Genomic DNA, 12,718 nt, shown 5'->3' on the forward strand with positions numbered 1-12,718 from the left:
GGTATTAGAGTGTAGCCCTTATATGAATGGATTATTTTGGGGGGAGGTCAATCTATGAGTTACTGAAGTGTGAAAAAAAAAAAAATACAAATGCACACATATGAACACACACATGCACAGACCCACACACTTTATGTACACACACATATGCACACACACAAGAAAACACTTTGGACACATCAAAGGGCCAGCTTGAGGAACTCGTTCGGAATATTATGCCACTCCGCTAAAATTGTCTTCTCTTCAAATAAAAACACAAAAACAAGAAATAAAACAACCCAACTCTTAAAATATATTTGTTCAGGTATATTGCTTGAAACGGAGGTTTCCATTAAAGGTCCCTGAGAGATTTTTGAAATCTTAAATTAATTAAGAGAAGACCAGATAGCATGCAGCCAAATCCTGTTAGTGGAGCTGGGAAAAAGCATTACTTGGCCAGGCAGATAGACAGTCTCCCGACACAATGGAAAGTGGCACTGCAGTTTTCACGCTTGCTGAATTTCCATTCCGCAGGATCGGCTGCCCCCTTTTTTCCCTGCCGCTGCGACGGGGTGGGATTTTTCCCTTTTCCGCGTCTGTCCCTTCAATGGAACACTCCCGGTATCCGGTTTTATTGATGTCCAAAAGTGTAAATCACAGCCCCATATTTTGTCATTCCAGTCATTTTAGTCACTAAAGGATTACTTCAAGTGACTGAACTCGGCTGTTATCTGTTTGAGTCTTTGCAGCCAGGTCATCTCTGGGGACGGGGAACAAGCTTTCTGCCCCCTTAACTGTGTCGAGTGGCTGGCTTCAGCCGGACTACTTTTTGGTGATTGATGTGCATTCCTTGTCACTGTATCGCCACTTAACAACAACAATACCATTCAGACTGTTCAGAAACTCGTGAAGATTGAAGTGGACAGACTGAAAGTTCTCTAATACAAAATGCATAAAGTTATAAAGGTTGTTAAATATTTCAAGAGGGTCAGTTAGGCCTGATCTACCCCAGTGTTGGTATACATACGTTTTTCTATGGGCGTGCTGGAGGATACAAGCAAATATGAACAACCAGGGAGTTTAAGGGAATTTACACGGCCAGCTGTACTTTTTACATATTAATAATAATAATAATAATAATAATAATAATAATAATAATATGAAGAATAAGAATGCATTCTACATGTGTGGTCTTTACTTTTTCAAGGAAGTATTAATGTCTGCGACATGTGAAATCTTTGGATATACTATGTAGGATAATGCCATGTATGCTGAATGACTGTATACCTGTTCGTATATAATGTGCGCACACTGTGGAATGAGGCCCAGCTACAGTATTTATATAAATGAATTTATTTCAGGTCTATAAATACACGTCGTTCTTTTTCCGAATCATTGACTAGAAAACACAATTCATTGACTGGAAAATCAAGAGGAAAAACAGTGTAACTGATAATGTGAGCTCAGATCGAAATAGGTTTACTCACAAAAATTCCCATGCTGAATCCTTTAAAGTCTGACGTTAAAACGGACTGCAGCTCCTCGGGGCACTTGCACAGATACCGCAGAATGCTCTTACGCCTTGGCCTCCTGTGAGCCCGGCCTACACTGCTGGGGAAATGGAGGTTTTTAGCTCATCGCTGGTGCCCTCTTATCTTATGACTCGACAGACTGCTGTCCTTTTTTAAATCATGACTGTGCTTAAGTTCATGTCATTGTTTTCATTTAAAAAGGGATTGCTTTTTTCTTCCCTTTCTCTCTCTCTCTCTCGTTCAATCTCTCTCTCTTTCTCCCTCTCCCCTTTCTTTTCCCATGACTATCCTTTTCATTGAGGTACTGGAATTGTGGAATTGTAGGTTTTCTCCAAGGGTGTCAGTCTGAAATTTTCACTTGCTGCTGTTCGATAGCAACACACCTCTTGTTTTTGTTGAAAGCCATTCTGTTATACAGGTGTTGCATCCACTGACTTCACAGTATTTTATAGGAGCATTCCCTCCGGACTCCATGTGCCGTGCACTTCATCCCAAAAGTTTTGAAGCCGCACTGTATGTACTGTACTGTACTGCATGACAGGAAGCCGTTCCCTGCTGTCTCTGGTTATTGATTGGTTATTACAATGAGCATTCCTTCATAGAGTGTAACTCAACTGTGAACACATACAATTTTTTTTTTCAGAGTGACAGAGTGCTGCTTCCGGAATTTTTGTAACAAAAACCGAATAGACATTTGTGCTAACTGTGTGTGTGTGTGTGTGTGTGTGTGTGTGACAGAGAGAGTGTGTGAATGAGAGTGGGTTAGTCAGTGTGTGTGTGTGTGTGTGTGTGTGAAAGAGAGAGTACGCGAATGAGAGTGGGTTAGTGTGTGTGTGTGTGTGCGTGTGTGTGTGTGTGTGTGTGTGTGTGTGAAAGAGAGAGAGAGAGGTCCTGCATGTAGCATATCTACACCCCCACACACACACACACAGCCCTCCGAATTCCCTGGTGTGTCTCATGCATATTTAACCCCACTGGTTAGGCGATAGGAAATGCAGGGTACCCCTTTACTCCAGATTTTCTGGATTCATAAGCATTTCAGTAGTCCTTAATAGCGGTACAAATAACTGCAGAGGCCATAAAGCCATTAATAAATTCCCCAAAGTAAACGTCCTGACATGCTGCTCCGAATCACTGACCTCTCAGGATCCGTGCATTTTTTATCAGGCCCCCCTTTCTCCAGCCATTGTAATAAAAAGGAAGATAGACAAGAATCAGAAACCACACATCTCTTCCAGCCAGCTCAGTGCTATATCTCCGAAGAGGAAACGCCTAACCACTGTCGACAGACATCCAGAAATCAAAGTTAATGGAATTGAAAGGGGGTAATGTGGTCTGTCACTTGTGTGTAAGTGGTTTTTGTGCATTAAACTGGAAGCCAGGTACTGGCTTTTTTGCTGTTAGACTGCGCAGAACAGCTACGATTAAAACAACATAACATGCTACACATTTATAGGAATGCTTAAAAATAGCAATATTTATCCCACCTTAGGTACAGGTGCCAACTTTGCCTGCTTTTTTCACACAAAGGGCTAGCTACATGCTAGTAAATGCTCATTCATATAGGCTATATTAGCTATCATATTATGTGGAGTACTCTACAGCTGCAGTTATTACACAGCACCTGGAGGAGTTTGTTTTTACAGAAAATCAAATGCTCATTATACTGCATTTGTCATAAAGCAGAATGTAGGAACATTCATTGATCCGATTTATATTTGTATTATCATTTTAACAAACATTCATCACTTTAAGACATTTTAACAATGTCTCAAGCTCAATTTACATGGTTACAAGGAACATATGCTGAAGTTCAAATTAAAATATGGACTCATACCAGTCAAGGAATTCATCTTTAAGTCACTTTAGTATAGTCTAAAGAAAATTTAACCGACATTATTGTATGAAGTAATTGAAACAGTCACATTTCATTGGTAAAATAACCCAAATGATTCATTAAAATGCTTAGGCAACCAATTATATGTGCATTTAGACATATATCAGTAATGTTTCCTTATATTGACCGCATGTAATAGTTTAAAGCTTTGACTTCCTCAGTTGGAAACAGGCTGCAGTGACTTCAGCTCTAATACACTGTGATTATAATTCAGTGATTGAGTGTAGCCCTCTTCACAGTATTATCAAAACAGTGGAAATAGACTGATAGCACGGCAAACATTTATCACAGCTTTATACAATAAAATATTAAAATGATCTTTCATTACACCTTGTTGCCACAGCAAACTCCATAGCTGTGGTGCTGAGGGTTTTATAGACCTGGGGTTGAACGTATGTATGTGTGCACACAAGAATAAAGTATGTGTGTGTATGTTCGCGAATGTGGTTCAGGCATCTGTAATGTAATTTTGGTATGTTTCTTATAGATTTTTTTGGATACCACATTACGGCTGTCCTATTCTTTGACAATTTTGTGACTAGTTTCTTCCCATCAATCTGGCTGAGCTGTCCTCAAGTCAAGGGTCTATTTTGTAAAATGCATTTGCGTGGAGATGGAAACGACCTTGCCTCGCACTGTCAGGGTTACAGAGTAAGATTCTTAACTGATACCCCTGGGGATCACACTTTGGCACAGTAAAAGAACCGAGAGTGCCACATACTGTGGATATATTTGCAGGCCAGCATCATAATTTATTTAGCGGAGCAAGACAGCATAAATTGCATTAAATGACATTTGTAGAATCTATCTATGATTTAGGGGCAGTACCCGGCCAGGAAAAAGCAAAAGAATATTTAGGAATATTTATTCCTCTTTTATTATTAATTACCTTGTTTTGGTGTGGTATTTTTGAAGGGCTGACAAACAAGCGTAAATGAAGAAAGATATGTCCTCATAAGTATAAAAAAAAGTTTGCTGTTCAGAATCGTCCGTTGCAAGTTTAGCCGCTGTAACGTACTGCCGTGTGAAGGATCGCTTATGGGGGCGATTTCAGCGGCCGGGTAGGGACACGTTATTTCATCTCAATAGCACATCTCGCAGACTTCCTTCATATCCGTATTCCCTGACTCCCCTTTGTGAAGCCATTGCATGCAGATTTAGAGGGATACACGTCTTTTTTCAGCATTTGTTTCATCAGGATTATTGATTTAATCATTCATTGTTGATTTGTCTCTCTCTCTCTCTCTCTGTCTCTCTTTCTGCCTTTTCCCTCGCATATTAGTTTTTATGCCCTACTTTGAATTTGATATGTTCCAAGGTTATATTATACTACAAAGGAAGAGGGTATCCGAGTGATTTTGAAATAATAGCGCCATTTAAAATTGCTTTCTCTCACAGTGCCCTTCATGTCCGTGTGTGTGTGCGTGTGTGTGTGTGTGTGTTTGTGTGTGAAATATCTATTTTGAGGATCTACATATTTCCACAAACCAAGTCCCTTCACTGTCAGTATAAAAAAAAACATCAGCACTTGAGAAACCTTGAAAATATCACATATCCATATTAAATGTCAAAAAACACTGAATTCACAAGAAGCAGAAATGCACAGTTGGATATCACAGATGAAACATGTGGCCATAGTTTCTCAAGTGATACAGCTTTTCTTGATTGGGAGGGGGAAAACAAACAAATTATGCACTGCTTTTGTAAAAAAAGAGTGTTACTTCTGGGTTCAATCCACTCTACCTGTCTAAACTCTATGTGTCAACATTATGATCACTAGAAACTGCTGAGCTATGGAAAAAAGCAATCAGCCAATCCCAGCAAGAATCACTGGCCTCACTTGATTTCACAGTTATCAATGGTAATCAAGCGCTTAGCCAATCGGTGAGTGAGGGAGGAGGGCCAAGGACAATATTGACAAACCATTTCTGCTTTCCTTTATTTCTTTAGAAACATAACACTGGAATGTGTCTGTCCCCCACACAGAATTGGCGCTGGTGTCGGTTGCTCTTGTGTGTGTGTGTGCGAGTGTGTGTGTGCGGCGTGGAAGCCGTGACAGCCCCATCGCCCGTTAAGTGAATAACCTGCAGCTGGAGGCAGTCGCCCAAGTCCGCGCCAGCCGGACCGGCACCGGGAGAGGAGTGACGTCTGGCGCGGGCGACCCCCCGGGGGAGGGGAGGCGGCGCGGTAATGAGTGCGAGAGCCAGGTTAGGGTCTCCAGTCACGCCGGGAGAACGGACTTTCCCCACCACCATCTGGAGGACCCGGGAGCAACCCCCCGCGCTCCCTCTCCCTCCCGCCCCGGACGGCGGCGCGCGCTCTCCCCCGGAGCTCCGCGACCGTCGACCGTGGTCGTTCTGAGAGACGGAGCCGTGTTAAGGAGCTGGGCAGGCGGTCACGCGTGTAGAGAAGGCGGGGGGGGGGATCAGGACTGGGGTAAATAAATAAATAAAACGATATAACCGTGGTCGCTCGGCTCTCCGGCTGCGGACTAACCTCGCCTGGTTATCTGCCGGCGTGGAAACGAGGGGGCTCTGACATCCGAGGGAGGTCTCCATAGAAACACACAAACGCCGGCTGGTGGTGAAAAAGCTTCCTTAAGAAGCATGCCCCAGATAGCATGACACACGATGCTAAAGGTGCTTTCCATGAGCTGACTTATAAAGTGGGCCGCTGGCGTGAAAGCAGGCCAATGGCGAGGCGCGGTCTAGGCTGACAAACTGACAAAATGTTCTCCACTTGTAAGTACACGGTGCCCAATTAGGTTTGAGGAAAACTTTAGTGCCGAAGATAAATTATGTACTAGTACAGTACGTTTTTATGCATATGTATTTTTAAACTACTAAAAGCTTTTATAGTGTGGCCTACAGTACGCTGCGAAGGGAACGGATGTCAAATGTTTTAAGTTACAGCCAATGACATTTTATGATGTTCTCACCTTACGCAGACAAATCCCATTCGTTAAAGGTTGTTAAGCATGATCCAAATCCAGTAATTTAACCGAGTTCACCGATTCAAATGTTAAGGCCAGTGACATTTCAATTGGCACCATTCAGCATAAGTACGTGGTAAAACATTAGGTCTTGGAGAGGACATCTGAAGCAAACAAAAGCGGGCTCGGTATGCTGTATGTAGGTGCCAGTGTAAGCCATAGCTGTATGTGGCGAGCATTGTGGAACTGCAAGGCCCAGGCTTTAAAAGAAAAACACTGAGCTCACCAAAAATACATTAAAAATAAGACATCTGCAAACCGGGCTGAAGATAAATGAGAATGGGTAGGCGACGAGAAGGGAGGCCACCTTGAATATATCTTCCAAGGATAGTGGGGAGGCGTGGGTTACTAGAGTGTATCTGTATGTAGGACCGGTGCCCTGACTGTGGTGAGGAGTTAGTGCTCCTGTCAGAATAAGTAGGAGCAAAGCAGGGCCTCGGCCAGAAGCACAATGGCAAGGCCATGGAGGAGTCAGGAGGACTGTCGGCATAGACGGAACAGGAGAGGAAGAACTGAACACTTAATATGGAACAGGACCATGAAAAGGACAGAGAGAGAGAGAGAGCGAGAGGGGTGAGGGATAAGGAGGGGAAGACAGAAAGAGAAGGGGGAGGAGGAGGGGGAGGCAGGGGGAAAGAGAGATGGGGGCGAGAGAGAGGGAGAGAAGGAAGGAGAAGCAGGGAGAGAAAGCAAACGATAGAGCTCCATATCGGATGATTTTCACATGCCTAATTGAGTGTTCGGTGCACTGGACATCCCCATAATATACGCTCAGAGGCAAAAACCCAACCACATCACCACCCCCCCCCCAAAAGAAAATAATAACTAAACATACAGTAAATATTTTTAAAACTGGACTACCGTTAATGCTAATGCTAAAAGCCAAAATCATCAACCTTCAGTTTACATAAAGTCATCAATTATATGCTTGCTGGATTCATTTGGATACAAAATTATTCAAAAGCAAACTGCTTTTACAGTTTTTCCAGGTTCTTATAATCACATTATAAGACATGGAAGCCTCTGCCTGAACTTCAATGTCTTTGAAACTGCACATGCAGAACACAGAGTTCAAAGACACATTTGTGTTAGAATTATGCCGTTACTTCTAAATATGTCCAATGGAATGAGTTCAGACACACATCCTGCTATGGCGTGAATGAAATGCTTAAGAGACTGCTATTTCTGTTTTTCTTTGAATGAGAGGAAATGCTCCCAGAATGCCTCATTCATGGCGGTAATCCAATCCAAGAAGCACGTTTTTTTTTATTCCTCCTCTACCAAACAGGAAGCTTTAGCAACTTACGCAACCCTCGGCTCTCGCCCTTCGAGGCATTATACTTTAAACAAGACGGCTGAATTGTCGCGGTCTGTTTTTCTCGCGTTGCACTCGGCTAATAGAGAACCGCAGCGATTCGCGTGTCTCCGTAGCGACAGCCACCAGCCTCACTACCGCGCATCAGCCCGATGGCTTGCTCCGCGTTAAAAAGACTCTGAGGCAAACGATGATCCATCATGAAGCAGAAAACTGCACAGATTAGCATCTCATTTTCATGGCTGAACCCCCTGGGTTAAAACAAGCGAGTAATCACCTGTGAGGGAGAAGAAAGAGAATAAATTGACAGTCAGAGAGGAAGGAGAGGGGTGGGACACGGGGCCTCCCACAAGGGCTAAAATGTTGTCAGCTCTGGAGAACGTCGCACACTTTGTTATGGAGAGTAATGCGCTTTAACCTGCCATCGCGTTCGCTCGCCACATATTGACTCAACCTGGTAGGAATTTTCACACTACACGCTAACATCGAATTTTCTGTCACGCTGACTTACGGCACCCGGACAGCCATGAATGATCCCTGTCTGTCAGTGAACTTTCCCTGTGCCACCCCCCCCTACTTGAATGGTAATAATCTCTGCTGTAATTGCTCGAGAAACAGCGAACGGGGGAGGGGGGTCGGCAGTCGTGGTGGTGGAGGTGGGGGGTGGAGGCCCTCCAGAGAGTCAACATCAAATAATTTATTCATAATTCGGTAGATAACAGCATGCAGAACGGCGTCAGGGGTGAACCGGTCGCTGAGAACCGTTGCCTGATGTTTACATTTCGCGGCGCTTTTACGGCGGCGGAGACGCAGTCGATCAGCCCGGCTCCGCGGTTGGCGGGAAAACGTCTCGCTACGGTACCTCGCCACCTCGGCCCCCTGTTCCTTTATTAGGAATGGCGAGGCAGAGGCCGTTCCCCTCTGTATTCGCTGAAATATGCATGTTTTTCCATCTCATTAATTCGGTCTACATACAATTAATTTTCGCCTATTAATAAACCCCTTGGTGCAAGTGACTGATATCAAAACCAGCTACACCTTGAGTGGATTCAGCACACACAGGATTCAGCGTTTCTATTTTCTTTTCCAAAACATTTCTTTCCCCTTGGTCAAGGGCTTCTAGTGTTTTCCTCTGGCAGAATTAAAAAGAAAGGTTGTTTTTTAAAGGGAAATTAATCCAGGTTCATTGTTATGTTCTCACACCTAATTATCTGGCATTCTGGCTATCTTCGCGGTCCGATGATGCAGCCCGCATTCCATAACTCATGCGTGTCGGGTCCGTCAAAAATAAGCAAGTTTTAGAGTGGAGAGAGTTTCCAAGGGATCGGCGTAATGAGACAAAAGCAACAGTACCTACTTGCGTCCAATAAAAAGCACTGTTTGACACATTGACAGGTATTTATTCTTCAGCAGAAGCAGCGTTACATCTTGCTTCTCGTACTTTTCTTGGACAATGCCTTTCATTTTCTCTGAAATGGACACATGCGCTTTCTTTGGACATTTCAACTTACAGTTTGTAACAAGCTTGTTTTCGAGAGCGCAACTTAAGAACTACAGTGTACATACACTTTGGAGGTGAAGAATGTATGCGTGTTTGTGTGTGTGTGTGTGTGTGTGTGCGCGTCACTTATTAATTAGGTAAACCTGTTCTTTCACGCAAAACAGTGAATCATGCAGCTGCAGCAGAATATATAAAGTATGCGGACATGGTGACAAGGTTTAATTTTTCATTCAACCAAACATTACAATAGCAAAATCCATGATCCAAGATCTAAATATCCAGATTTTTGACTGCGGTATGATTGTTGGTGCCAGACATGGTGGTTCCAGGCTCTCAGCAAAAAGCAGCCCATCTGGGATTTTCACACGCTACAGTCTGTAGAGAATGGTGCGAAAAACAAAACTTATCCAGTGAGTGGCTGTTCTGAGCTGAAACAACTTGTTAATGAGAAAGGTCATGGAGAATGGGCAGTCTTGTTTAAGCAAACAGAAAGGCCACAAATGTTCAAATTACAGCTGTTTACAACAGTGGAGTCTAGAAAGGCATGTCTGAATTCACAACATGTCAAGCCTTGAAGCAGATACATAGATATAACTACAGTTGCAAAAGAGCATGCTGGGTTCTATTCCAGTGAGCTAAGAACAGGAAGATGAGGCTTGTAATCACCAAAACTGGGAGATTGAGGATTGGAAAAAACGTTGCCTCCTCGGACAAATCTTGATTCATATGGTGATAGGCAGATGGTAGGGTCAGAATTTGGCTTAAAGAACATAAATTCATGGATCCATCCTGCCTTGTGTCAACATTTCTGGCTTGTGGTAGTAGTGTAATAGTGTGGGGAATGTTTTCTTGGCAAATAGACCCTTTAATATCAACTGAGGACAATTTGCACGCTATAGAAAACCTAAGCATTGTTGCTGTCCGTTTACAACCACAGTCTACCTAATATTTCAAATAGTGCATCATGTCACAAAGCACACATAATCTAAAGCTGATCCATTAATTCAGTTCACTCCAATGGTCTGCATATTCCCCAGATATTAATCCAATAGAGTACCTTTGGAATGGGGGGTGCCCATTCTAAAACATCTCCAAAACATCAGTGACCCACCTAGGTATGATGTGCTTGTATGCATTCCACTTTTGCTGCCAAACATGTCAATGGCGTGGATAGTCAAATGTTCAATTTTGGTCTCATTTCACCATAGTACTGACTTCCAGTCATAATTCTGGAAAACTCCAGAACCTTGGTTTTGTATATTGTGCTCAGAAAGGGCTTTCTTTGTGCCAAAGTGTTTGTTGTTACCAATCTCTGCGATTCTTGATGGAACGCTTCTTGATTCTTTATGGCCTCCCTCTCATTTTATTATACTCTCAACTCATAGTGCTAAGTGATACATTTCACTGCTTATGCATTTCTTTGTACCCATTACCAGACTTGTCAATTTTGTCAATTGACAAGTGAATTACCATCTGTCTCTTTTGAATTGACAGTTCTTTGGCTTTTCCCATGGTGCTGGATGACAAAGGGATTTTGCATGCTTGTTACCTCATTGTTTTTACTCGAGTAAAACAGGAAGTGATGGAATGACACAATATAATTCCCTTAGACTGAGATTAACTGAATTAAGTAAAATATTGATATAAAATATGTTTGACATAATTTTGACACCTATGGTTTTCAGAAATAATGAGATCACTCAATAAAAAACATTGAAACATGAAAGTATTACTGTATGTATTGAAATAAAAGCATATAGTTTTTCTATATGTTTGAACATAACATATAGATTAATATCTGTGTTGTTTATTATATGCAGCCTTTTTTCTTCATTTCTATCAAGGGTGCCAATAATTATGGATCCCACTGTACATATATGCACGATATGATACCGTGCTTGAAAATAAGCCACCCCTTAATTCTTCGATATGGCCCACCTAAGCATGTTCAAGTTGATAATTTAAGGCAGGAACATTCCCCATTCATGGTCATTGTGATACGATATGACAAAGCCTCTTTACCGGTTATCTTCTCCCGGTTGCCTCACTGGCAAGTAGCACCCGGGTACGGAGAGGGGTTGTGGATAAATTACCTGCACGGATTCGGCATGTAAGCTCAAAACGGTGCAGGGAAATACGCACGTCACAACGGATTTCACGCGATGTGACAGTGGCATCAGATACGCTGCGTTGTCGGAGTGTGTGCGCCGAACCGTAAACGTGATCCCCGGGCCGTGGCTCGCCCGTTCCCGGAGCCCGCTAGGGGAGCTCTCATCTGCCGGACGACGCACGCCATCTCGCTCCCCGAGGACTGGATGGGATAGTGGACAACAGCCAGTATTGCAGATTGCTTTTTACAGCATATTGATCATGTTTTGATCACTGCAGCCCAAACCATAAAACATACATAAAAATACATGGTGAGTTTGAATAGTGCTGCTCTCACTGTAAGTGCTTCCTGCAGCATATTGAGGTTGAAGCAATACTTTGCTTCATGCGACATATGAATGAAGGATTGTCTTGTATGCCACATTGAACTTTTATACACCATGGTATATGCATTCACAGCAGATAAATCTGACACAGGCAATGTATGATGCACAGTACCTTTTCAGACGCACAGCAAAGTGTAGTAACACAAAACATACCAAATATTAATCTCAATACATTTGGCATGATGACAATTATTATTATTATTATATATTATTATAGTAATAGTAGTAGTAGGAGGAGGAGTTGTGGTAGTAGTAGTAATAGTAGTAGTAGTAGTAGTAGTAGTCGAGGACCGGGGGTAAGAGACAGGACCATCAACGCGCTAACAAACCCCCACCCATACATCCATGCACGCACAAGTGCACACAGACACACAGCCAAGCTCAGCCGTTAAAGCACACACACACACACACACACTCACACACGCACACAACCAAGCTCAGCTGTTATAGCATACACACACGTGCATAATGAGGAAGCACAGTACAGTTGATCTCAATACAACAGCTTTCTCTCTGAATCTCACAATGCTACCAACGGCTGTGTAAATATTATTGTCAATAAACACAAATGTCAGACACCAAAAGATGATTAGCTCATTAGAAACAGGAGCAATTTTGTTGTGGTTCAAGTCTGGTCATCGCCCCTTGTAATCTTAAAAAAAGCCCTCTGAATATCTTCTTTTCTCTTAATAACATTGTCTTGAAAATGGGACATTTAATTCGATATGAGATCATCATCAGCATCATTTCCTTTGAGAACTGTACATAGTTGTCCTTCTGCTTTAATGACTACACATCAAAATTATGCTTAAATTATTATTGCTACTATTACTAGAAATGCCACTAATACACCGAAGAACACTTCATAGAATGATAAATATAATCATTTAATCATCAAATGTTTCACATAAGTAAGACCTACGGCTGATGCATCTCCATTTTGTGGGATATAAACGGAACATGACCAGTTTTTCTTTAAATCTGCTATATCTTTGTCATACAGATAC

This window comes from Conger conger, chromosome 2 (assembly GCF_963514075.1).
Source record: "Conger conger chromosome 2, fConCon1.1, whole genome shotgun sequence".
Classification (NCBI taxonomy): domain Eukaryota; kingdom Metazoa; phylum Chordata; class Actinopteri; order Anguilliformes; family Congridae; genus Conger; species Conger conger.